Raw genomic sequence first — 25742 nt, 5'->3', positions numbered from 1 at the left:
AAATCCATGCATGCTCAGAATCAAGTCGACGCATGCTTGGAAGCATTGAACTTCATTTTTTTCAGCACGTCGTGTTTTACGTCACCGCGTTCTGACACGATCGGTTATTTAACCGATGGTGTGTGGGCGCGACGGACCATCAGTCAGCTTCATCGGTTAACCGATGACAACGGTCCTTCAGACCGTTCTCATCAGATGGACTGATCGTGTGTACGAGGCTTTACTGTTTTACTTTGTTCTTTACTTTAATTGCTTGCCAAGTAAAGTTTTCTTGGTTAAGTTTAAACCTGTGTGCTGTCTATCTTATATCCTGTGGGACCAGTACAACACAAGGTAACAGTTTATTTACAAATGTTACCGTGGTGTGATAGAATTGTGTTTCCCCAACAGCCAGTGGGATCCACAATCCTTACCAATACCAGTTGTGCCAAGGGAGGGTTTGAACCAGTTTAAGGGGTTGATAGCCAGAGTACAGATACCAAAACAAACCAGCAGCTCCTTCGGGGGTAGTGCTACATTTGTATATATTGTTAACCCCTTACCACCAAGGTCAATTCTGATACTTCTCTTCTGCATCGTAAAAATCGATTCTTTTTTTTGCTAGAAAATTACTCAGAACCCTATTGATAGTCATTGCAACTTTTTATGTCACACGGTATTCGCGCAGCAGTTTTTCGAACGCAATTTTTACACTGACGCATAAATACATTTTAATGAATTTCAATGCACACAGAAAATACCCAATATTTTGGTAAATATTAAATATGGTGTTGTGCCAGGTAAACAGATACCAAACATATCATGCTTTAAAAATTTGCATGCTTGTGAAATGGCGCCAAACTTCAGTATTTGAAAATCTCCGTAGATGACGCTTTATAAGCCTTTATTGTTTATCAGTTTAGAGTTACACAGGAACTCTGGTGCTAAAATTATTGCTCTTGCTCAGACGCTCACGGCGATACCTCACATGTATGGTGCGATAGCTGTTTATGTATGCGTATGGGACCTACGCGCGCGTTTGCCTTTGCACATAAGCAGGGCACTTTGTGCACTTGTACACTATGACAGATGTTGATCGTCCACCGGCTGACACTGACAGGTGTTGATGTCACAATGGAACGCTATTGAAGATGTTTTTTGCACTGGTACAGATATTCAAGGGGACACTGTGACAGATGTTTTGTGCACTGGCACAGATGTGATGAGGCACTGTGTCAGATGTTTTGTGCACTGGTACAGATGGGGCACTTTGACAGATGTTTATGGGGACTGGACTGTGGGGCTTGGTGTACTGTGTGTGGGAATCCGTGACAGCTCTGTGCGTAAAATCATCTCCAACACACAGAGCTGTCACAGAGGTTGCACCCCTGCTACCCCCCCTCCCGGACTTGCAGGCCTCGCACACACCCTCGGTTTTTTAGGCAAGAACCAGCAAGAAAACTGCTGGCAGAGCTTTCTTGCTGAGTAAACTGAGCGTGTGTACGAGGCTTCCAGGTTTCTCGTCTGGAAATCTGGCCAGAATCTCGAAGAGAAAAATAGGGATCCAGCGTTCTATTTTCTCTTTGGGATTCTTGTCGGCCTGTTTCCCGACGAGAAACCCGAGAGTGTGTATACTTACCTGTCACCGTGGAAACCCGCGAATGCTCAAAATGACTTTGACGTATGCGCGGTAGCTTCCACGGCAAAGGTAGGGTGAAGCAAGATGGAGGCAACGGCATCAAATGTGGTTCTTTTGTACACTCGGCGGCAAGAGATTCTTGCCAAGAATCTCGTCAGGAAAAACTATGTTTTTTTCCTGACGAGATTCGGGCCCGTGTGTACAAGGCCTCACTGTTACTGAGCTCAGCAGGGAGAACTGACATAGAGACATGTGTCTCTGTTTACACTTTGAAGGCTGAGATTAAAAACAGCTGTGACAGGATCACGGACGCGAGCAGGCACCCACTCTGGCATGGCTTTGATTAAGCTCTGTCTAGTGACAACTGGATGTTAAAAAGAAAGGTCGGTTAAAATAGTGAAATTATAGATACAATATGAACAGATGATGCAGTATGATAGAGCCACAGTTATGATTCAAAAAGTCACTCTTTAGGCTTTGGATTGATGGATGTATTAATCAGGAAGGAATATTGTGCTTTTGTAGATGGATCCTATATAGGCTGAATGAAACTTTCTGTATGTTCGTCCATACTGAAGGATGAAACTAAGGCTGCTATGTTTGTTTAAACAGACATAGAGTGACAGAGCACATGTGGTTCAGTTGATCATACTGTATGATTGGTTCTGAAAACTAGTGTAATTCAATATAAATGAGTTTCTTTAGGAAATAAAATATTTAGGAAAAAGCCCAATATAAAATTAATGTTCTTCTGCAAAATTAAAATGCTTATGATTGAAAGTATAGTAAGAAGGAAAATACAGTAATTTGGTGAAACTGATGCTTTATGAAATTTAATTTAGTAATGGGGATAAAGAGGGTTCCAATGGGAATGTAGATTGGATTAATTATATTTGCTATGATAAACAGGTTTGTTAACTATAAACAGGGATGCACTCCAGGGTATAACTGAACAACTAGAGGCCACTTCACAAATGACTTTGTAAAACATATGGCCCTAGACATGATTTTAGTTAACAAGGGGGGCGTAGTTAGAATGTTACCTGAGGACAGTACTGATAAAATAGTCATTTAAGGGGGGACTGTGATGGAAGTGAAATAAAATGAATATTTTATTCTATGCTATTTTGTGTTATGATTACTTTCCTCCTGAGCTACTCAAATGTTACATATGCATGTGTGAAAAACATATATCACACTAGTGTTTATTTTCCTTGAGAAATTATGTCAGATATAATGTTTTCAAAAAGTTACAACTCAGCATTGGAAGAAGAGACAAAGAGATATTCAATTGCCATTTCCCCTTGCTCCTCTCATTCCAAAACCCCCCTTCGTCATGGTTTTACTGAAGGAACCAAATATGACTTTGGAGAGAAACCCTTGCAGAGCTGACCAAGGACCCCTGTATATGGACAATGGACATTACACGAGGCTGCATGTGCTGTGAGAGCCCCATACCATAAATGGACTTACAAGGAGAATGTGTGCAGTGTGCAAAGATCAGACGTCACAGGGGGCGTGTAATAAGGGGCTGAATTATATGAGCTGACCAATGTGAATGCATATATTTGTGATGTCATGTTGTTTATAAAGCTATAGGAAACAAAGGGTTTGGTCTCTTTATGGCTGAACGCTGGAAGGTGAAGATGTAGATTTTTTTCTCTCTGGTTTGCATGTTTCACTATTATGATTTGGGTCAAACGGCAGAATGGGGTTTTGCCCTGAGGTTGTATCAGGGGTCATCATTATCAGTTATCCCTTAGACTGAGCCTGAATTGATGATGTGCGTGGGACTTGCAGCCTCTGTACCACATTGAAAAACCTGGGTACATATTTAGTTACCCCTTTGAGGGTAAGTACTGTATACCTATATACTGTATATATATATATATATATATATATATATATACATACATGCACACACACACACACACATACATACATATATATATATATATATATATATATATATATTAGGGGTGTTGAAAATGATCGCCGCATCGATGCATCGCGATTATGCCTGTCCCGATTCGGCATCGATGCGGGTATGCAGCCTAATCGATTATGAATGACGTCATTCTAGCTCCTCCCCCTCGCCCGCACAGCAGCATCTTTTCCGGTCATGACAGACCAGTGACCGGCTGGCTGCGCCTGGTGCCGTTCCCCTTATTAGAGGATGTAGCCTAATAAGTATTCTGCCCGGCCCCTCACCCACGCTCTCCCCCTTCTCAGGATGTGTACCTGTGTGGAGTGACACGGGTCATCTCCCCGATGGGCTGGCGCAGGTCACTGCACGGAGCTGTGAGACAGATTACTGCAGCTGTCTTATCACACGTGGAATAAGGAATAGCGTCGGCTTCAGAAAACAAGCTGTGAGGAGGGGGGATGGTAGGAGTGCTCCGGAGGTGAGATAAGTCTGTCAGTCTGCTTAATTTATGTGAGGGGTGAGTGCAGAGAAGTGGCATATCCCCCCCCCCCCCCCCATCCAGTGTATACTGTCTGTGTGCCTAACACATTGGGGGCTGAAAAAAAAAAATGTTTCACCAGTGCTAATGAATTGATGTAAACTGAACACCAACTGGGAAAAGTGACATGCTAAACAAAACTCCTGTGATACCTTAGGATCTTTTTGATCATTCCTATTACCTATAAACATGTACTGGTCCAGTCCCTCCATGGGTTTTATCAAATAAACTTTGTTTTTCTTTATTACTGTCACTAATTGATTGACTTCATTCTGGTCTTAACCCATTGAGCGCAGACTCACATTGGGGGCTGCACAGTGCACACTCTTTTTCCGTCTAATTTCTTCCAAAGATTTCCCTATCACTTCTCCCCTCTGGAAACATGCAGTGATCTGCAAGCAGTATATTATTTCTTACTGATTGGAATGTCTTCCCTTTTCTTTTTTTTGCACTGATGTTGACCTGTTTACTATCCAAGTTGCTGCCAAAAGACTAAAGGGTATTATTTTTTCCTTTAATATAAAAAATATATCATATTTACCTGCTGACCGTCTCTTGTAGCATGTCTGCAGTCCCTGACCGTCTCTTGTACCATGTCTGCAGTCCCTGACCGTCTCTTGTACCATGTCTGCAGTCCCTGACCGTCTCTTGTACCATGTCTGCAGTCTCTGACCGTCTCTTGTACCATGTCTGCAGTCCCTGACCGTCTCTTGTACCATGTCTGCAGTCCCTGACCGTCTCTTGTACCATGTCTGCAGTCCCTGACCGTCTCCTGTACCATGTCTGCAGTCCCTGACCGTCTCTTGTACCATGTCTGCAGTCCCTGACCGTCTCTTGTACCATGTCTGCAGTCTCTGACCGTCTCCTGTAGCATGTCTGCAGTCTCTGACCGTCTCCTGTAGCATGTCTGCAGTCTCTGACCGTCTCCTGTAGCATGTCTGCAGTCTCTGACCGTCTCCTGTAGCATGTCTGCTGTGTTTAGACTTTGCTACATGCAGGAAGTGTTAGTGTGTGTTTTTTTTTAAACAGATAGAAAAAAAAAATGGAGTACTTAAATTTTTTTTGATGAAAGCCATGCGCACTTGCGCTGCAATCGTGATGCATCGTGATGCATCGCGGAATCGAATCGAATCGAATCGTGGACTTGATAATCGTAATCGCATCGAATCGTGAGACCGGTGAAGATGCGCAGCCCTAATATATATATATATATATATATATATATATATGTGTGTGTGTGTATATAAATAAAAAACTGAGATCCTGATATTATATTTTTTGCCTGCAGTTCTGCTTTAATGTCATAAAAGATACATATAATATTAACTGGAATCAGATACACATTTTTGTCTGTATAATTCATTCTTACATTTAATTCATGTCAAATGATATTAATATTGTCTAGGAATGTATGTTTAGTATAAAAATAAGTACCTGATAAGTAGCCTCATCACAGGCATTTTCAAGGCCCAGATTTACCATTGTATTCTGGAGCGTTCGACCCATGTAAAACTCCAGAGAGAGGTAATAAATTCTCTGTAATCAGAAGAAATGCAATTACTTAAGGCATACATTTGTCTAAACATGAATTTGCATGTATTATCAAAATAAAGTTGATCCACATCTTGGAGTATCTGTTTAGAAACTCTTTTAGGCCTCATGTACACTACAGCTGCCAAACTGAAGTTTAGGAGCAGTTGGGTATTTTTTTAGCAGCCCCTGAACTCTCCTCTATGTTATCTTATGTGTAACACTCAAGCCCCTTTCACAAGTTCAGATCCTCCTGTCAGTTTTTTTCAGGCGGATCTGAATGGGCGCTCCATGTACCTGGAGCGTCGGATGTCAGCGGTGACATGTCCGCTGACACCCGATCAGCCCCCCCGATCCTCTCCACTAAAATATGTTGGATGCAACCCCTATTTTGCATCCATCTGGCGGATAGGATGAAAACGAACAGATGGTTTGTTTTCATCCGATCCCCCATAGAGGAGAGCGGAGATCTGACAGGGTGGTCCCTGCGCAGTGTGAAGAGACAGACCTGTCATCTGCGGGCTCAGCGGGTATCAACGGAGTGATCCCTGCTGAGCAAGCGGATGTTTAAAAACAGATCCTCACGGGATCCACAAATGTGAAAGGGGCCTTAGTCGTTTTGAGTGGTTTAGGGGCCAGTTGAGGTTACAGGTATTTTTTTGAAAGCAGAAAAATTGCTTTCAGGACTGTAGTTAAAGGGGTTGTAAAGGTACAATTTTTTTCCCTAAATAGCTTCCTTTACCTTAGTGCAGTACTCCTTCACTTACCTCATCTTTCGATTTTGCTTTTAAATGTCCTTATTTCTCCTGAGAAATCCTCACTTCCTGTTCTTCTGTCTATAACTCCACACAGTAATGCAAGGCTTTCTCCCTGGTATGGAGTGTCGTGCTCGCCCCCTCCCTTGAGGGGGGGGAGGGGGCAAGCAGGAGATTCAGCATGCCCACTAACACACAGCTACTTTCTCTATCTGCAACATAGAGAGCATCCTGACTCCTCAGGGGAGGGGGTGAGCATGACACTTCACATCTGGGAGAATGCCTTGCATTACTGTGTGGAGTTACAGACAGAACAGGAAGTGAGGATTTCTTAGAAGAAATAAGGACATTTAAAAGCAAAATTTAAGGATGAGGTAAGTGAAGGAGGACTGCACTGAGGTAAAGGAAGCTATCTAGGAAAAAAAGGTTTTACCTTTACAACCCCTTTAACTGGCATTTCAAAACACTGCAGTAAACCACCTTTATGAGTGTTTGCATTTATAAGCATTTTTAAAGGGGAAAATATTTCTGATCATTTTTGAACATATAAATTGTTAAAAAAACACAAATTTCACCACATTCTGTTGCCTGCATCAATGGATTAGTCCAATAGCGACAAACACTGGTCCTAACATGCAATTTTCTATGTCTTCGGAGTTTCAGCAACAGCAACCTCAGGAGCATTTCCTCACACATGCTCATGATGGGATTCATAATAATAATACAAAAAAAAATAAAAAAAATAAGACAGCTATCTACAAGCATACTGCTCTCTCTGCTGCTACTGTCTCCTCTTTCAGAATATCTGAAATTGTTCATACTTTACTTGTTTTTAATGCATTGCTGGTATTTGGTAGGGTCTCCTGAGGTTATCTTTAAAAAAAGCTTCTAACCTCAAATGCTCATAACTGCTGTAATGCTGTTAATGCTATAAAACTGATGTTTTTCTCTGTTGGTTTCCAGCTGTCAAGTTTCCAGCATGCAGAAAAGGTTTTCAACTGGCCTGTGTACATGAACCCTAAGGCCCGGTACACACGAGCAAACATGTACGGTGAAACCGGTCCGTCGGACCGTTTTCACCGTACATGCCTGCCAGAGGGCTTCTGTACGATGGTTGTACTAACCATCGTACAGAAGTCCGCGCGTAAACATTACGCGGGGCGTGTCCGTGGGCGGGCCTGCCATTTAAAGGCTTCCACGCATGCGTCGAAGTCATTCGACGCATGCGAGGGACGGCGGGCGCTCGGACATGTACGGTAGGTCTGTACTGACGACCGTACATGTCCGAGCGGGCAGGATTCCAGCGGACGGTTTTAAAACACGTCCAGGAATATTTGTCCGCTGGGAAAAGGCCCGGCGGGCAAATGTTTGCTGGAATTCGGCCCGCTCGCGCCCACACACGACCGAACATGTATGCTGAAACTGGTCCGCGGACCAGTTTCAGCATACATGTTTGGTCGTGTGTACGGGGCCTTAGACTGTGTCACAAAAATAATTCTTCTACTCTCAGTCCAAGGTACATGTTCTTTGCCTTCTCATATACAAAAAAAAAAAAACATTAAATATTTTTTTCGTAAATTGAGATTATATTTTACTGAAGTTTTATTTGTGTTAAATCATATTGTCTACTTAGAAGCATACAGTGCTGTACAATTTTCTTTAACCAGAATAGGTTTCTATTATATTTTTGTTTTTGTTTTCAGTTTTGAAGCAAGAGTCATTTAACCACTTAACCACCAGCCGCCGTCATATAACGGCGGCAAGGTGGTTGCTTAACTGGGGGTTGCCGTTATTTAACGGCGCCCAGCAGAAGCAGCAATGCGCGCCGCCTCGGGCGCGCACACAGAAGATTCTGTGCGCGCCGGGTCTATGAGACCCGGCGCTACACAGATCAAGGAAATTGACCAGTAACAGTGGTCTTTTTCCATGTGATCGCGCCGTCCAATGACGGCGCGATCACAATGTAAACACAGAAGGTCAGGGAAAGTTTATCTCCTCTCCTCTCCTCACACAGTATCAGCGAGAGAGAAGAGGAGATAAACTGTGAGTTTTGCAAACCATACAAGTGCCCCATAGTGCCAAATCTGTGCCCATATTGCCCCATAGTGCCAAATCTGTGCCCATATTGCCACATCAGTGCCAAATCTGTGCCCATAGTGCCACATCAGTGCCACATCTGTGCCTAAAGTGCCACATCAGTGCCACATCTGTGTCCATAGTGCCACATCTGTGCCCAGTAGTGCCACATCTGTGCCACCTGTGCCACACCAGTGTCACCAGAGCCGCACCAGTGTCACCGGAGCCGCACCAGTGTCACCAGAGCCGCACCAGTGCCACAACAGTCCAATACCAGTGCCAAAACAGTGCCGTACCAGTGCCGCCTGTGCCCACCAGTGCCGTCTGCGCCCACCAGTGCTGCCTGCGCCCACCAGTGCCGCCTGCGGCCACCAGTGCCACCAGTGCCACCAGGGCCGCCTGTGCCCACCAATGCTGCCTGTGCCCACCAGTGCTGCTTGTGCCCACCAGTGCTGCCTGTTCTGCTAATCAGTGCACACCAGAGCCCCACCAGAGCCACCAGAGCCACCTGTGCCCACCAAAGCCACCTGTGCCCACCAGAGCCACCTGTGCCCACCAGAGCCACCTGTGCCCACCAGAGCCACACCCGTGCCACTAAAGTGCACATAAGTGCCGCATGTGCCCACCTGTGTCCATCAGTGCCACCACAGTGCTCTGCAGTACAGCCTCACCAGCCACCAGTATGGCAAAAAAATTATTTACCGGTGAGCAGGCCGTACAGCGTCTACTAGCCATGAGCGATGAGAGCAGCGAGGAGTCTCTGTCCGATTCGGATTCGGCCTATGAACCCGTTATAGACAGTGGGTCGGATTCAGAATCTGAAGAGGAACGTGGGCCCAGGAAAAGAAGGGGTGCTGGCGTGGAGAAGCGGCCTACTCCCAGACGCGCAGGGCCGTCCACCTCAAGCGCTGTGCCGTCCGCCTCAAGCGCTGTGCCGTCCGCCTCAAGCGCTGTGCCGTCCGCCTCAAGCGCTGTGCCGTCCGCCTCAAGCGATGTGCCGTCCGCCTCAAGCGATGTGCCGTCCGCCTCAAGCGCTGTGCCGTCCGCCTCAAGCGCTGTGCCACTGCAACAAAGCCCAGGCACCAGTAGGGTGTCATCTCAGCCCCAAAGGGATAGGGGCCATGCCAGCCTTCCCTATGGCCTTCAAAACCCCCTGTGGCTTCCCCCTAATTCCGGAGCAGCAAATATCCCCCCTTTCACTGCCCAGCCAGGTGTCCAGGTGAACACCGAAAACTTTTCAATGCTTAATTTTTTTAATTTACTTTTCACCGAAGATTTGCTATCCTTCATTGTGGCCCAGTGCAATCTCTACGCACAACAGTACATAAGAAGCAACCCTGGTTCCAGATATGCCCGCCCCTTTGAGTGGAGAGAACTAACCGTTGAGGAATTCAACATTTTCTTAGGCCTAACGTTTACTATGGCACTTTAAAAAAAAAAACAATTGTACTCCTACTGGTCCACCAAACCCATTCACCACATGCCACTCTTCTCCTCCCTTATGCCAAGATCCCGATATTTAATAATTATGCGGTTCCTCCACTTTAACGATAACGCCCAGTGCCCTTCCCTGAAATGACCCTGCTTTTGACAAGCTATATAAAATTCGGCCACTTCTAAATTTTTTCGCTCAACGATTTCCCCAATTATATACCCCTGAACAGAACATATCTGTGGACGAGTCCCTTGTCAAATTCTCAGGCAGGCTGAGCATCAAGCAGTTCATCCCCAGCAAAAGGGCCCGATATGGGGTCAAAATGTACAAACTTTGCGACAGAGCCACAGGGTACCTCTACTCATTCTTGGTGTATGAAGGGAAGGACTCCCAACTGCATCCCCCTGAATGCCCAGAGTATATGGGAGTCAGCAGAAAAGTGGTCTGGGATCTGATGTATCCACTCTTTGGAAAGGGATACCACCTTTATGTGGATAATTTCTACACCAGCTTGCCCCTGTTTCGCTGTCTTTACCTTCGGAATACCCCAGCATGTGGCACAATAAGAACCAACAGGAAAGGCTTCCCGCAAAAACTGGTGGATCAAAAGCTCAGACGAGGGGAGTCTGCAGCATTGAGGAACCAGGAGATATTGGCTGTCAGGTGGAGGGACAAACGGAACGTCCACATGCTTACATCAATCCACGACGACACCTGCGTGGAAGTCCCCAAAAGAACCGGCCCAATCCAAAAACCAAAATGCATCTATGACTATAATTTGTTCATGGGGGGAGTGGACTTCAATGACCAGATGATAGAACCCTACCTGCCCACAAGAAAATCCCGCCACTGGTACAAGAAAGTGTCCATTTATTTTTTTAGTTTGGCCTTTTATAACTCCTATGTAATCTACAAAAAATCATCAGAGAACCCCGTATCATATCTGGACTATCAAGAAGAAGTCATCACCGCCCTTTTGTACCCTGAAAACCCACCGGAAAATATTCGCTCTGATTCTGTGAGCAGACTCCACGAGCGTCACTTTCCTGAGAAAACCCCCTCCCGTGAAACAGGCAACAATAAATCAGAAGAGGTGCCGGGTGTGCTCCAGAAGAGGAATTCGAAAAGACACTGTGTATTACTGTCCCGATTGTCCTTCCCAACCAGGCCTCTGTATTGGAACATGTTTCCGCCGTTACCATACGTTTCTACATTATTAGGAACGTATGGTAAACGCAATTCTAATTTCCTGTAATTTCCCCCCACACCCCTTATGCCACTGCACTCATACCTCTTCCTTCTCCGGAACCGACCATGGCCTGTTATACGACCACTCTTTTGCCTAACCCTAAACATACTTCTGCCTTCTCCGGAATCGACCATGGCCTGTTATACGACCACTCTTTTGCCTAACCCTAAACATACCTCTGCCTTCTCTGGAACTGACCCTGGCTTGTTATACGACCACTCTTTTGCCTAACCCTAAACTGTACCTACCTCTGCCTGCTCTGGAACTGACCCTGGACTGTTTGACCACGTTTTTTGCCTGCCCCTTGGATTGATCTTTTACCCTGCTATACTAGTGGGAACACAGGGGTCTCACATATGTGAGGGGCTCCAGAATTGTTTTTCTGGATGAAAAAACGATTTTTTTAGTTTTCTCATTCCCGGATTAGGGTCTGGTTGCCCGGAGGCTTCAAAGAGATTTGGGTGGGAGAAGCCTCTACCCCTGTCCCCATTCCCCTACCCATGGCCCGCTACTTGGACCATGTTCCTACCAGGACGAATATTTTGCCACTGCTGGCACTGTACTGACTATGGACAATATTCCTGCCTGCTGCCTGCTGCCTGGACAATTCCATTCACTGTCGCTGACCAGTGACCACGTCCCTGCCTGCTGCCTGGATCGGGGCTCTCCTTCTGTGGACAATTGCACTACTAAAACCACAGGTAATCTTCTTTTTTTTTTACCCATTACTCAGCAGAATGTATTTTAGGGTGTAATTCTTGGTATGTACATGCTGTGTTAGAAATATGAAGGCCCTTCAAAAATGTGATAGATTGTAAGGAAATTGGATGTGTAATTTATGTCCCTAGAACACCTGATGGTGCTTCTTGGATGTTGGGCCTCTGTATGTGGCCACGCTGTGTAAAAGTCTCACACATGTGGTATCGCCATACTCAGGAGGAGCAGCAGAATATATTTTGGGGTGTAATTTTTTCTATGTACATGCTATGTGTTGGAAATATCCTATAAATGGACAACTTTCTGTAAAAAAAAAAGCGTTTTTATTTTTTTCCACATTTTCCAAGAACATCTGGAAAAAAATGAACTGTTCAAAAGACTCATTATGCCTCATAGATTATACGTTGGGGTGTTAGCTTTCCAAAATGGGGTCACTTTGTGGGCGTTTCCATTGTCCTGGTGCTCCAGGGCCTTCAAAAGTGTAATAGGTGGTTGAGAGATTAGATGTGTAATTTATGCTCCTAGAATGCTTGAAGTTGCTACTTCTGTGTTGGGCCTCTGTATGTGGCCATGCTGTGTAAAAGTCTCACACATGTGGTATCTCCATACTCAGGAGGAGCAGCAGAATATATTTTGGGGTGTAATTTTTGCTATGTACATGCTATGTGTTGGAAATATCCTATAAATGGACAACTTTCTGTAAAAAAAAATGCGTTTTTATTTTTTTCCACATTTTCCAAGAACATCTGGAAAAAAATGAACTGTTCAAAAGACTCATTATGCCTCATAGATTATACGTTGGGGTGTTAGCTTTCCAAAATGGGGTCACTTTGTGGGCGTTTCCATTGTCCTGGTGCTCCAGGGCCTTCAAAAGTGTAATAGGTGGTTGAGAGATTAGATGTGTAATTTATGCTCCTAGAATGCTTGAAGTTGCTACTTCTGTGTTGGGCCTCTGTATGTGGCCATGCTGTGTAAAAGTCTCACACATGTGGTATCTCCATACTCAGGAGGAGCAGCAGAATATATTTTGGGGTGTAATTTTTGCTATGTACATGCTATGTGTTGGAAATATCCTATAAATGGACAACTTTCTGTAAAAAAAAATGCGTTTTTATTTTTTTCCACATTTTCCAAGAACATCTGGAAAAAAATGAACTGTTCAAAAGACTCATTATGCCTCATAGATTATACGTTGGGGTGTTAGCGTTCCAAAATGGGGTCACTTTGTGCTCCTAGAATGCTTGAAGTTGCTACTTCGGTGTTGGGCCTCTGTATGTGGCCACGCTGTGTAAAAGTCTCACACATGTGGTATCGCCATACTCAGGAGAAGCAGCAGAATATATTTTGGGGTGTCATTTGTGGAATATACATGCCATGTGAGAGAAATAACCTGTTATAATGACAATATTGGTATGAAAGAAAAATAAAAAATCTTAATTTTGCAAAGAATTGTGGGAACAAATGACAACTTCAAAAAACTAACTATGACTCTTACTAACTACCTTGGAATGTCTACTTTCCAAAAAGGGGTCATTTGGGGGGTATTTGTACTTTATTGGCTTGTTAGGGTCTCAAGAAATGAGAGAAGCTGTCAGTACTTCAGGTGTGATCAAATTGTTCAATTTTCAGAAATTGGTACCATAGCTTGTAGACCCTATAACTTTCACCCAGACTAAATAATATCCAATTTTTTTTTTTTTTTTTTTACCAAAAATATGTAGCAGTATGCATTTTAGGCCAAATGTATGAGGAAAAATTACCTTTTTACAAAATGATATGATAGAAATGAAGAAAAATTCATTTTTTTACAAAATTTTCGTTCTTTTTTCATTAATAGCGAAAAAAAAAAAAAACGCAGAGGTGATCAAATACCACCAAAAGAAAGGTCTATTTGTGGGAAAAAAAGGACAAAAATTTCATTTGGTTACAATGTTGTATGACTGAGTTATTGTCATTCAAAACGTGAGAGCACCAAAAGTTGAAAATTGGTCTGGTTATTAAGGGTGTTTAAGTGCCCAGTTGTCAAGTGGTTAAAGTGGTAATAAACTTTTGTTTTTTATTTGTTTTTTATAACAAACATTAATACTTACCTGCTCTGTGCAGTGGTTTTGCACAGAGCAGCTCCGAACCTCTTCCCTTTGGGTCCCCCACTGGCGCTCCTGGCCCCTCCTCCTCGAGCATTGCCCCCAGAGAAAGCTGCTTGCCCTGGGGGCACCACTGTATGCTCACTCCCAAGCCACATGTCTGTAATCTGGACAGTGTCTCACCTGACATTTCCGCTCCTGCCGGCCAAAATTTCTCCCTGCCCATCACTCGCACTCAGTGCCTCCATGCGCTCAGTGTGGTACAGACAGGGCATGGAGGTGGTGATGGAGGTGGACCCGGGTGCTCTGGCTGCAGACGGGACATGGACGTGGAGGCAGAGCAAGGTGATTTGACCACAGACAGGAGGTGGAGCCGGAGCCAGGTGATCTGGCTGCAGACAGGACATGGAGGTGGAGGCGGAACCTCTATGTTACCTGCTTCTCTCTTGTTATCCCCCTTCCTGCCCAGTCCAATTTTCAGCGCTGTTGCATTTTGAATGACAATTGTGTGGTCATGCAACACTGCACCCAAACAAAATGTTTATAATTTTTTCCCCCCACAAATAGAGCTTTCTTTTGGTGGTATTTGGTTACCACTGGAGTTTTTATTTTTTGCACTCCAAAAGTTTTTCTTTGTTTCTGTTACAAAACTTTGTAAATAAGTACATTTTCTCCTTCACTGATGAGCACTGATGAGGCTGTACTGATGGACACTGATAAGGCAGTACTGATTGACACTATAATAGTACAACACCACTGATAATATGGGCACTGATAGGCGGCACCTTTGGGTTCCGGGTGAGGATACATGTGCGCAGTGTGGAGAGGATCACTGCTGATATATCAGACGGGGCCTCACAAGGAGACTATCATATATAAAGGGGTCCCTCAGGAGGGTACTTTAATAGAAAAACCTGTGTTTATATTTATTGTGTATTGTAACATTCGGGGGCTATAGCTCGGTGGGATTAAGTGCACAAACCGTTCACCTGAACATAAAAAGGCTTTTATTCATAGGTCAACAAAAAAAATAAGGCTTTTCTCAGCACACAAGGAAAACTATAAACGAAAAGTTCACTTAGCTTCAGCATCAAAATAAAGTCTGCTTATCTTCAGCACCAAAAATAAGTCAAAAGAAAACACATACAGTTCGTTGGTAGACGGGTCTTCACCCCCTGTATTCCAAAAGTCCTCACTGTATTGTGAACAGCAGCTATCAGACTCCCAGCTTGTCCTCACAGGTGCAATCTCCACACTCCTTCACACACCTCCACCATCACTTCCTGTTTAAATGGGTGGTTATCTGGGAGTGTTAACACCTTGTGTGCTGGCTCTTCATTGTTTAGGAGTGGAGGCTCTTTCCCACCCAAATAGCACTTTAGAGCCTCCAGAATTCCAGGCCCCAAATTACTCTATCAAAACAGATAGAACTGCGAGCCAGTCCTCTCTGGATTAATTTTTACCTGGAATCCTTCACCCACTTTGGGTGACCCCCTGAACACTCTTCCCGCTATTTAAAGGGACCATAGCCCAAATAGTGGTGCTGTATAGCACCCGTCCAGGACCCAACCCTGGCGTCCTGTACATATCCCCCCCTCTGCCTCAACGCGGAGGTGTTGGAGGCACCGGTAGACACCATACAATGGACACGGGAGAGGGCATCGGCATTCTGATGTTGTCTCCCGGGTCTGTGCTCTACCACGAAATTGAACTCCTGGAGAGAAAGGAACCACCTTGTTACTCTGGCATTGGTGTGCTTATTTTGTCTCATCCACATAAGGGGAGCGTGGTCTGACACCAAGCGAAACTTCCTACCCAGGAGGAAATATCGTAGGGAGTCCAAAGCCCACTTGATGGCCAGACACTCCCGTTCCACCACTGCGTAGTTTCTCTCAGCTGACGTCAGCTTCCTGCTAAGAAAAACCACGGGGTGCTCCTCTCCATTGATTTCCTGAGACAGGACCGCTCCCAACCCTTCACTGGAAGCATCTGTCTGCACTACAAAATCTTTTTTAAAATCTGGAGCTACAAGCACCGGATCTTGGCACAAAGCTGTCTTAAGCTTTTGAAAAGCTGTCTCGGCCTCGGCGTTCCACTTTATCATCACTGACTTTCTACCTTTGGTCAAGTCAGTCAGCGGTGCAGCAATAGTGGCGAAGTTGGGGACAAACCTACTATAATAGCCCACTATGCCCAAAAACGCTCTGACCTGCTTCTTGGTTAGGGGACGGGGCCAGTCCTGTATAGCCTCCACCTTATTCATTTGGGGCTTCACCAGCCCTCTACCCACAATATACCCTAGGTATTTTACTTCCTCCACCCCAATGGCACACTTCTCTGGATTGATGGTGAATCCTGCTCTTCTCAAGGAGTCTACGACTGCCTGAACCCGGGGAAGGTGGGACTCCCAATCAGTGCTGAAGATGACTATGTCATCTAGATAGACCGAAGCGTACCGTTGGTGTGGACGCAGAGTTTTGTCCATGGCCCTTTGGAATGTGGCGGGGGCTGAGTGTAGACCAAACGGCATCCTTTTATATTGGAAGTGGCCTTCCGAGGTAGAGAAGGCCGTTTTCTCCCTGGCTTCCTTAGTCAGGGGGATCTGCCAGTACCCTTTTGTGAGGTCCAGCGTGGTGATGTACCTGGCAGGACCTAACCTCTCAATCAGCTCATCTACCCGTGGCATGGGATATGCGTCAAACTTGGAGACTTCATTAAGTTTTCTGAAGTCGTTGCAGAAGCGGAGGGTGCCGTTGGGCTTGGGTACCAACACGATTGGACTTGACCACTCGCTCTGCGACTCTTCAATGACTCCAAGCTCGAACATTCTTTTAACCTCTTCCGACACTGCCACCCAATGAGCTTCTGGGATACGGTAAGGCCTTAATCGGATTTTTACATTCGGCTCGGTCACAATGTCATGCTCGATGATATTGGTGCGACCGGGCAACTCTGAAAAAATATCCTTATTTCTTTGTAAAAATTATTTTGTTTGCTGGGTTTGGGGCCCAGTCAGGGTAGCAGCAACCTGCACCAGGTCGATCCCTGCATGGTCCCCTGACTGTACCCCTACTACCGCGGACACTTGTTCTCTGTCTCTCCAGGGTTTCAACAAATTAACATGATAGATCTGGTATGGTTTTCTTTTCCCTGGCTGGTGTACCTTGTAGTCCACCTCACCGACTTTCTCTACCACCTCAAATGGGCCTTGCCACTTGGCCAAGAATTTACTCTCTACCGTGGGTATTAGAACAGCCACCCGGTCTCCTACTTGGAACTGTCTAATTTTAGCCGACCTGTTATACACTCTTCTTTGGGCATCCTGAGCCTTCTGCATGTGCTCCCTCACCAGCGGCATCACCTTAGCCACTCTCTCTCGCATTTGAGAGATATGCTCTACCACCGTTTTATGCGGTGAGGACTCACTTTCCCATGTCTCTTTTACCAGATCAAGTAATCCCCGGGGCCTTCGTCCATACACTAATTCAAATGGTGAGAAGCCCGTGGATGCTTGTGGAACCTCCCGGATAGCAAACAACAGAGCAGGGAGTAGCATATCCCAATCCTTACCATCTTTCTGGACTACTCTTTTCAACATGGACCTTAGGGTTTTATTAAACCTCTCAACCAGGCCATCGGTCTGCGGGTGATAGACGGACGTCCGCAACTGCTTAATTTGGAACAGTTTGCACAAGTCCGCCATCACCTTTGACATAAAAGGCGTACCCTGATCCGTCAGTATCTCTTTGGGGAACCCAGTTCGTGAGAACATTTGAAACAATTCCCTGGCAATGGCCTTAGAGGAGACTTTCCTCAAAGGGATGGCTTCTGGATACCTAGTTGCATAATCTAAGATTACCAATATGTGTTGGTGCCCCTGGGCCGACTTCACCAGGGGTCCCACCAGATCCATAGCGATTCGCTCAAACGGGACCTCAATAATTGGCAAGGGTACCAGAGGATTTCTATAGTGGGACACTGGGGCGGTTAACTGGCAAATGGGACAAGATGCACAATACCTTTTAACTTCGGCTTTCAGCCCTGGCCAGTAAAACCGGTCGGTTATCCTGGCCTCTGTTTTCTCCGCCCCCAGGTGTCCTCCCAGTGCATCGTTGTGGGCCAGATCAAGGAGCATCCGCCTATACGGTTGGGGAACCAGCAACTGCTCCACAGTTTCCCCTCGGCTCTCAGCCACTCGATACACCAAGTCCCCCTTCAATGCAAAGTGAGGAAACCTCTGATCTGCGCCTGGCATTTGTGAGACCCCACCAATAACAGAAACCTGCTCTCGAGCATTGATCAAGGTAGGGTCCTGTAATTGGGCGGTGCCGAACGCACCCCTGGATATATCCAGGTCTGGATGTACTGGCCTTGAGGATGTTTCCCCTTCCCCCTCCTCAACCTGGGAGAGCTCCTCATCATCCTCCCCCAGCATAACTTGCAATGGGAAGACTTCCCCCCCTCAGAGATCAACTCGGTTTCTAGACCTGGGACAGGGGCATTATCCTCCATATTAGCATTCTCTGCCGTTTCATTATTGGTGACAGGTGTCTCCATATCAGAGGGGTATGTTGGGGAGGTTTCAGGTTCGGATCCCTCAGACCCTGTCCCTTCCAGGTCCAGTGTCCCCAGTTCTCCTGGCAGCCCCATCTGTACCTGGGTCCATAGTTCCAGAAATAGTGGACAGTCCCGCCCCACTATGATGTCATGAATTAAACTTTTTACCACCCCAACCTCCTGTGTAACTGAGGCATGGCCATAGGAAACAGTCACCGGGACCAAGGGGTACTCCTTGGTGTCCCCATGGATACACACTACCCGTAGTGTCTTGGTTACTGGCCCAAGCCTCCCAAGTACCCTGGCATGTACTAGTGTTACCATGCTACCGGAGTCCAGTAGAGCCCTGGCAGGAAGGTGGTTCACCCACACTTCACACTCAAACCATCCTGCAGCCAGATCAAGATGAGTGGCACACACACTTTGCACATAGAAGGAGCTTCTCCGACCAATCCCACAGTCCATAGGCTCCTCCTGCAGTGGGCATTGTGCCCGGGTATGCCCCCAGGACCGACACCGCCAACACTGTAGATCCCCTGTCCTTGGGGCGGGCGCCAACCTTCGTGCTTCTGCGGAAGCTGATGCAGGTCTGCAAATTCCCATGTCTGGTAGGGCTTCTCTCCTAGGTGTTGTGGTCGGTCTGGTTGGCCTAAGCGTGTGTTCCTGACGCTTGGCAGGCCCAAGCAAGTCCTCTACAACGGTATACCTTTCAACCAACTCAACCAGCTGGTCAGCAGTTGCAGGGTCTCCATGGCTTACCCAGCGCTGTAGGTCCTCCGGCAGGGACCGCAGGTACCAGTCCATCACCACCCGTTCCACCATTTGTGGACCGGACAACTTTTCGGGCTGCAGCCATTTTTTGACCAACTGTATCAGTTCATGCATTTGTGACCTGGGTGGTCTGTCAGGTTTGTACCGCAGCTATCAGACTCCCAGCTTGTCCTCACAGTTGCAATCTCCACACTCCTTCACACACCTCCACCATCACTTCCTGTTTAAATGGGTGGTTCTCTGGGAGTGTTAACACCTTGTGTGCTGGCTCTTCATTGTTTAGGAGTGGAGGCTCTTTCCCACCCAAATAGCACTTTAGAGCCTCCAGAATTCCAGGGAGGCCCGGAGCAAAAAGCCAGCAAGACTAGCAGAGGGCTGGGCATGACAGAGTGTCTAGTGACACAGGCAAGGGTTAAGCTAGTGGGGTGGAGGAGGTAGGAAGAGCAGGATTGGTGGATAGAGGGGCGGGGGAGTTAGAAGGACCAGGTTCAGAGGAGGAGCAGGATTGGCTGCTAGTGGCAGGGGGGAGTTACCCTATAAAAGGGTGGGGCGGGGCGAATGTGGTCACTTGCAGCCAGGAGAGCATTGAGGAAACAGCTTTTCCTCCTGCTCTCGAAAAAAAGATGGCGTCCGTCGACCTCGTGCTTGCGCGCTTGCGAGCCGAGGCAGCACACCGGGGCACAGAGTGGCTGGAGAGGCGCGCTGCGGAGTGGGTCGCGGAACAGGCGGGCGGATCGGGAGGATCGGGCGGCGGTGAGTTGACCCCACGCGGGCGGAGGTCGCGGCCTCCGGCCCGCTATTCGCCGGGGCCCTCATCCAGGACTACAAGGGGGGCTCGGAGCCCCCCGGGGGGGCGGTCGGCCCCCCCGCCGAAGCGGGTGACCAGGAGTGAGACAGGGGGGACGGAACAGGACGCACGCCGCCGACCTCCGTCGGTGGGCGGGGCCACGGGCCGTGTCGGCGCCGCTTCCTCAGATACGGGCGGTGGGGGGGGGACACCTTCTCCTTCTGCTGCGGGAACGGGGGCTGCAAGGGGGAAAAAGAAGGCCTCAGACCCACCTGGCACGGCCGCGGGGCCCTCTACACGTGGGGCCGGCGGTTCCGCAGGTGGGCGGGGCTCGGAGCGGAGGACATCGGGCAGCGGTGATCGGATGGGGGTCAGCACAGAGCCAGCGTCGGGTGGTCTGCCTGCTGCAACAACGCGGGGCAGAGGAGCAACAAAAGGCCGGCCGGAACGGAGGGGGGACTCCGGGGCCTCCAGGTCATCTTCTCCTGGGGGGCTGTCGGCCGCACCGATCCCAGTCGGGGAGGACAGGTCGGAGGGTGTGCCATCGGAAGACGAGGATGGGGAGCCGGAAAGAGAGTCAGCGGTGGAGGTCCAGTCTACGGCGGCGGGGGTGTCTCCCGGCAGGCCTGGTAAGTCCACTACATTACATGTACCCTCTTTAGCTGACGCATTGTGTGAATTGTTGGGAGTGGGGAGGGGGGGGTGTCGGCACCTCCGCCGCCAGTGGCGGTGGCTGCACCGGTGGTGGCGGGCGTTGCGCCTGCCGCCTCTGGGTCTGACGCCTTGTTGAATGAATTGGTGGGGGGCCTCAGGGAGCTTTTGGGCCGGGGTGGCTGCGGTACAGGGCCCTTCGCCACAGGTGGCTCCGTGGGCACCTGTGGCTGCGGGCACGTCTGGGGGGGATGCTCCGGCCGGAGGGGGGGTTGCGTCTTCGCAGCTTCCCCCAGTGGCCCCGGTGGCGGGACAGGTGGTGACGGTGAAGGACAAGTCGGGGGGGGCCCCGGAGGTGATGACTCGTTCCGATCTGGTACGTATTGCGGATGCGGCGAGGGGCGAGGTTTATATCTGCTACGAGTGTCCGCTAGGGGGTCATTTAAAACAGGAGGTAAAGGAAAAAATTTACAAGAGCGAATATGTAGAGATATTCTCCCTGTTGCCGTTGGAGAAATTCAACCTCGATAGGGTGAAGCCGGATGATTCTAAAAAGGAGGATGAGGAGAAGAGGCGTTATAGGTTGATTCCGCGCACTTTCGTGAACTGGCTCCAGGCGTTCGCCATTATGGCTAGCGTCGTCGGCGAGAAAAACCCCGAGCATTGCTCGGCGTTGTTCGGGTACATGGATTCAATTGGGGAGGCGCATCGGGTGTACGGGGGGTCGGCTTGGCTCAGGTACGATGAGCAGTTCCGGCAGCGGCGGGCGGTTAGGCCCTCTCTTCGCTGGGATCAGAAGGATATCAGCCTCTGGATGCGGCTCATGGCGGCGGCTAAGGCCCCGGCGCAGTCTTTTCACGGTGGGGCCGGGGGTGCGACCTCCTCAGGACCGTCGGCCGGTAAGAAGTGGGGAGTTTGCTGGCAGTTCAATGAGAACGCCTGCAAATTCGGAGGATCGTGCAAATTCAAACACGAGTGCTCAGGGTGTGGGGGCTCCCACCCCGCGGCCAAGTGTTTTAAAAAAGGAAAGCGTGCCGGTGACGCTGCTCAGAAAAGGGACGACTCCGGTGAAGGGGGAAAGGATGCAGCCTTTCCTAAGTAGGTACCCGGACAGGTCAGCGGCAGAACTATTGTCCTCGGGGTTCAGGGACGGTTTCAAGATACCGTGTTCGCTGGCGGTGGTGCCGCCGGTGGCACGAAATTTGAAATCGGCTCTCCTTAATCCGGGGGTGGTGGGGGAAAAGTTGGGCAAGGAAGTGGCACTAGGCCGGATGGGCGGGCCGTTTGCGGCCCCGCCCTTGCCGGAGCTGGTGGTGTCTCCGTTGGGGGTGGTGCCTAAGAAGGAACCGAACAAATTCCGTCTTATTCACCACCTGTCATTCCCGAAAGGGGGTTCGGTCAACGACTTTATCGATCCGGACGCTTGCACGGTGTCTTACACGTCGTTTGATGCGGCGGTCCGGTGGGTGCGGCGGTACGGACGTGGGGCTCTAATGGCCAAGGCGGACATCGAATCCGCCTTTCGGTTGTTGCCGGTGCATCCCGACTGTTTTAGGCTGTTGGGATGTTGCTGGCAGGGCCAATATTATGTTGACCAGTGCCTACCCATGGGCTGCTCCATCTCCTGCGCGCTGTTTGAGACCTTCAGTTCCTTTTTGGAATGGGTGGTCAGGGATGTGTCGGGCCTGGACTCGATCATTCACTATCTTGATGACTACCTCTGCGTGGGGCCGCCTTCCTCTGGTGTGTGTGCGACTCTACTGTCAACGTTGCAGCACATTGCGGGACGTTTTGGCGTGCCATTGGCGGCCGACAAAACGGAAGGCCCCACGACGGAGATTAGTTTTCTGGGTATAGTGATCGATTCGGAAGTAATGGAGTGTCGCCTTCCCAGGGATAAGCTCGAGGCCTTGAAAGCAGAAGTTAGAGAGTTTCAGGGCTTGCGGAAGGTGCAGCTGAGGACTTTGCAGTCGCTGCTGGGAAAACTTAATTTCGCCTGTAGGATCATTCCCATGGGCAGAATATTTTGCCGACGGTTGTCGGCGGCTACGGCGGGGGCTAAGGCCCCCAATCATTTCATTCGTTTGTCTAAGGAGCATCGGGAGGACTTGAAGGTATGGTATGAGTTCCTGACATCCTACAATGGCAGGTCGATGTGGCTGTCCAGTCCGGTGAGTAACTTCGACGTGGAACTGGTGACGGATGCGGCGGGGTCCACGGGCTATGGGGCTTTCTTCAAGGGGCAGTGGAGCGCAGAGCCTTGGCCGAGGTCTTGGGTGGAGGCAGGCTTTCTCCGGAACCTAGTGCTGCTGGAACTGTTTCCAGTGGTGTTGGCCATTGAGCTTTGGGGGGAGGCCTGCAGCAACCTAAAACTCCGGCTGAATTGTGACAACACGGGAGTGGTCCAGGTAGTGAACCGCATGTCCGCGTCGTCACAACCGGTCATTCGGCTCATGCGGCATTTAGTGTTGAGGTGTTTGCAACTGAACATTTTCATTTATGCCGTGCATATCCCGGGCGTCGAGAACACGCTGGCTGACTCATTGTCTCATTTTCAGTGGGACAAGTTCAGAGAGCTGGCCCCGGCCGCGGAGGCTGTCGGGGTCTCGTGCCCGGGCTGGATTTGGGAGCTGGCGCTGGAATAGCCGCCTCGTGGATTAAGCAGTCCGTTAGCACGGCCACATGGTCGGCCTACGCCAAGGTATGGAAGGAATGGTTGGAGTTGGGTGCCGAAGCTGGGGTTGTGAGCGGGGGGCCGGAGGAGCGTTTGCAGGTAATTGATTTTGTGGCCAGGAACATGGAGCGAGGGGTGTCCGTGTCCTCCATTGAGAAAAAGTTGGCGGGTTTGGCGTTCTTTTTTAAGCTGGTGGGGGGGGTGGATTGGACTAAGGACTTTTGGGTTAAACAGGCAGTGAAGGGCTACAGGAAAGGGCGCAAGGTGCAGGATGCCAGGAGGCCGGTCTCTTTTGCCAACTTGGTACGTATCAGGGGGCCTTGGACGGGGTGTGCACGGGGCAGTATGAATGCCTGTTATTCGCTGCGGCTTTCTCGCTGGCCTTTTACGGGGCGTTCCGCATCAGCGAATTGGTTAGCCCTTCTCGCCTGAGGGCAGGGGGGCTGATGAAGGAAGATGTGTGGATATCGGAGGACAAGGTGGGTATTCGGTTGCGCAGATCAAAAACCGACCAGAGGGGTGGACGTGGTTCTTTTTTCCTTGCCGGGGTCCAGAGTGTGTCCGGTGGCAGCGGTTAAGGCATTTTTGGGGGTCAGGCCGGAAGGGGGCGGGCCGTTGCTTAGGCACGAGGATGGGTCTTTCTTGTCAAAGTTCCAATTTGTGGCTGTTTTTCGCAGGTGCTTGCAAGAGATGGGCTTGGACAGTTCCGAGTTTTCGTCTCACTCCTTCCGTATCGGGGCGGCTACCGAAGCTGCCAGGTGCGGGATGAACGAGGCGGCAGTACGGAAGATCGGGAGGTGGGAATCTCGGAGGTTCCGGTTGTACGTGCGGCCACAGTTGGTGGTTGGTTAATGGGGAGGGGAGAGATGCCAGGGGGGGCTTTTTTAGGTTTGGTTTAACGGGTTGGTGTTCTTTGGTGAGCATTGTGGCTTGTTTATTTCATTTCAGATGGAGGGACTACACGCCTCGTCTGGATTTTCGGACATTCGTATGTTTGCTGGGGGGCAAGAAGGGCTGATGAGAGGCCGGAAGGCAGGCAGCTGGGTATTTCCAGGAAGGAAGCGGTGTTGAGGTGGCTGGGGATACCTGGGATGATGTGGGGTAGGGTGCTACCAGAGGTCGAGAGGTACGCCCGACTGGACAGGCCCCCCGATGTTCTGGTTATACACGCGGGGGGGAATGATTTTGGCGTCCGTAAAATCAGGGCTCTGATTACGGACATCAAAGCGGACTTTGAGCGGCTGCGAGCGGCCTTTCCGGGGACGGTGCTGGTGTGGTCGGAAATTGTCGCCCGCACACAGTGGCGCAAGGCTCGGTCAGTGACCAGGCTCAACAGAGCCAGGACTCGGGTTAACCGGGTGGTGGGAAAATTTTTGGCTCGCCTTGGGGGGCTGGTGGTACGCCACCAGGAATTGGAGACCAACATAGGCATGTATCTGAGGAGGGACGGGGTTCATCTGACGGATGTGGGGATTGCGCTTTGGCCGATGGGGATACAGGAAGGGATTCAGAGAGCGCTGAGGTTGGGTGGGGGCCCTTAAAGGTGGAGGTGTCATCCTTTCGGGCTGTGGCGGTTATTTCTGTTGGTCCTTTATGGTGGCAGTAGAAAACGTGTGAAAACGGGGGTGGGGGGCTCATCAGTATTATGGGCCCCTTAGGTGTATTCCAGCGAAAGGTTAGTTGGTATACGGTAATGTTTGCACTGCGGGCGGGGGTTGTCTCCGAGCGTACTACACGGACTGGAGGCCTAAGGTTAATGTTTGCTCGCAGTGCATTGTTCATCTGGTATATGGTAAAAATGGTGGAGAATGGGTGGGCTGCCAGAAAGGACCAACAGAGTGGGGTTTATTGTATGTCATTGATATGTTGGATATTTACTGTTTCATTTAAGTTGGAGTTTTTATTGCGATTATGTTTTAATAAAATAGGCTGTTGTGGCCAGTTTACTCCAAAGCAAAGGTGTGGTCTCTTTACTCTATAGTAAGTGGGGGACAATTAAGGGGTGGAGTACATGGGGTCTCAACGGTCAAAGGTTATTGGGTCACATCTGGACTACACTAGTCAAGGGAGGCCCGGAGCAAAAAGCCAGCAAGACTAGCAGAGGGCCGGGCATGACAGAGTGTCTAGTGACACAGGCAAGGGTTAAGCTAGTGGGGTGGAGGAGGTAGGAAGAGCAGGATTGGTGGATAGAGGGGCGGGGGAGTTAGAAGGACCAGGTTCAGAGGAGGAGCAGGATTGGCTGCTAGTGGCAGGGGGGAGTTACCCTATAAAAGGGTGGGGCGGGGCGAATGTGGTCACTTGCAGCCAGGAGAGCATTGAGGAAACAGCTTTTCCCACCCTCCCTCCCTTATTGCATTACCAGTTGTTGCCGGT

General features: G+C 49.0%; 1 pseudogene; it reads right to left on the bottom strand.

Moving 5' to 3' along the window:
- LOC120917474 overlaps positions 1-25742 on the bottom strand; it is a 1233721-nt pseudogene that overhangs the window by 1137554 nt on the left and 70425 nt on the right.

Source organism: Rana temporaria, chromosome 11, assembly GCF_905171775.1.
Source record: "Rana temporaria chromosome 11, aRanTem1.1, whole genome shotgun sequence".
Classification (NCBI taxonomy): Eukaryota; Metazoa; Chordata; class Amphibia; order Anura; family Ranidae; genus Rana; species Rana temporaria.
Note: the sequence above shows the minus strand (reverse complement) of the source record. Positions and strands in the feature narration are given on the sequence as shown.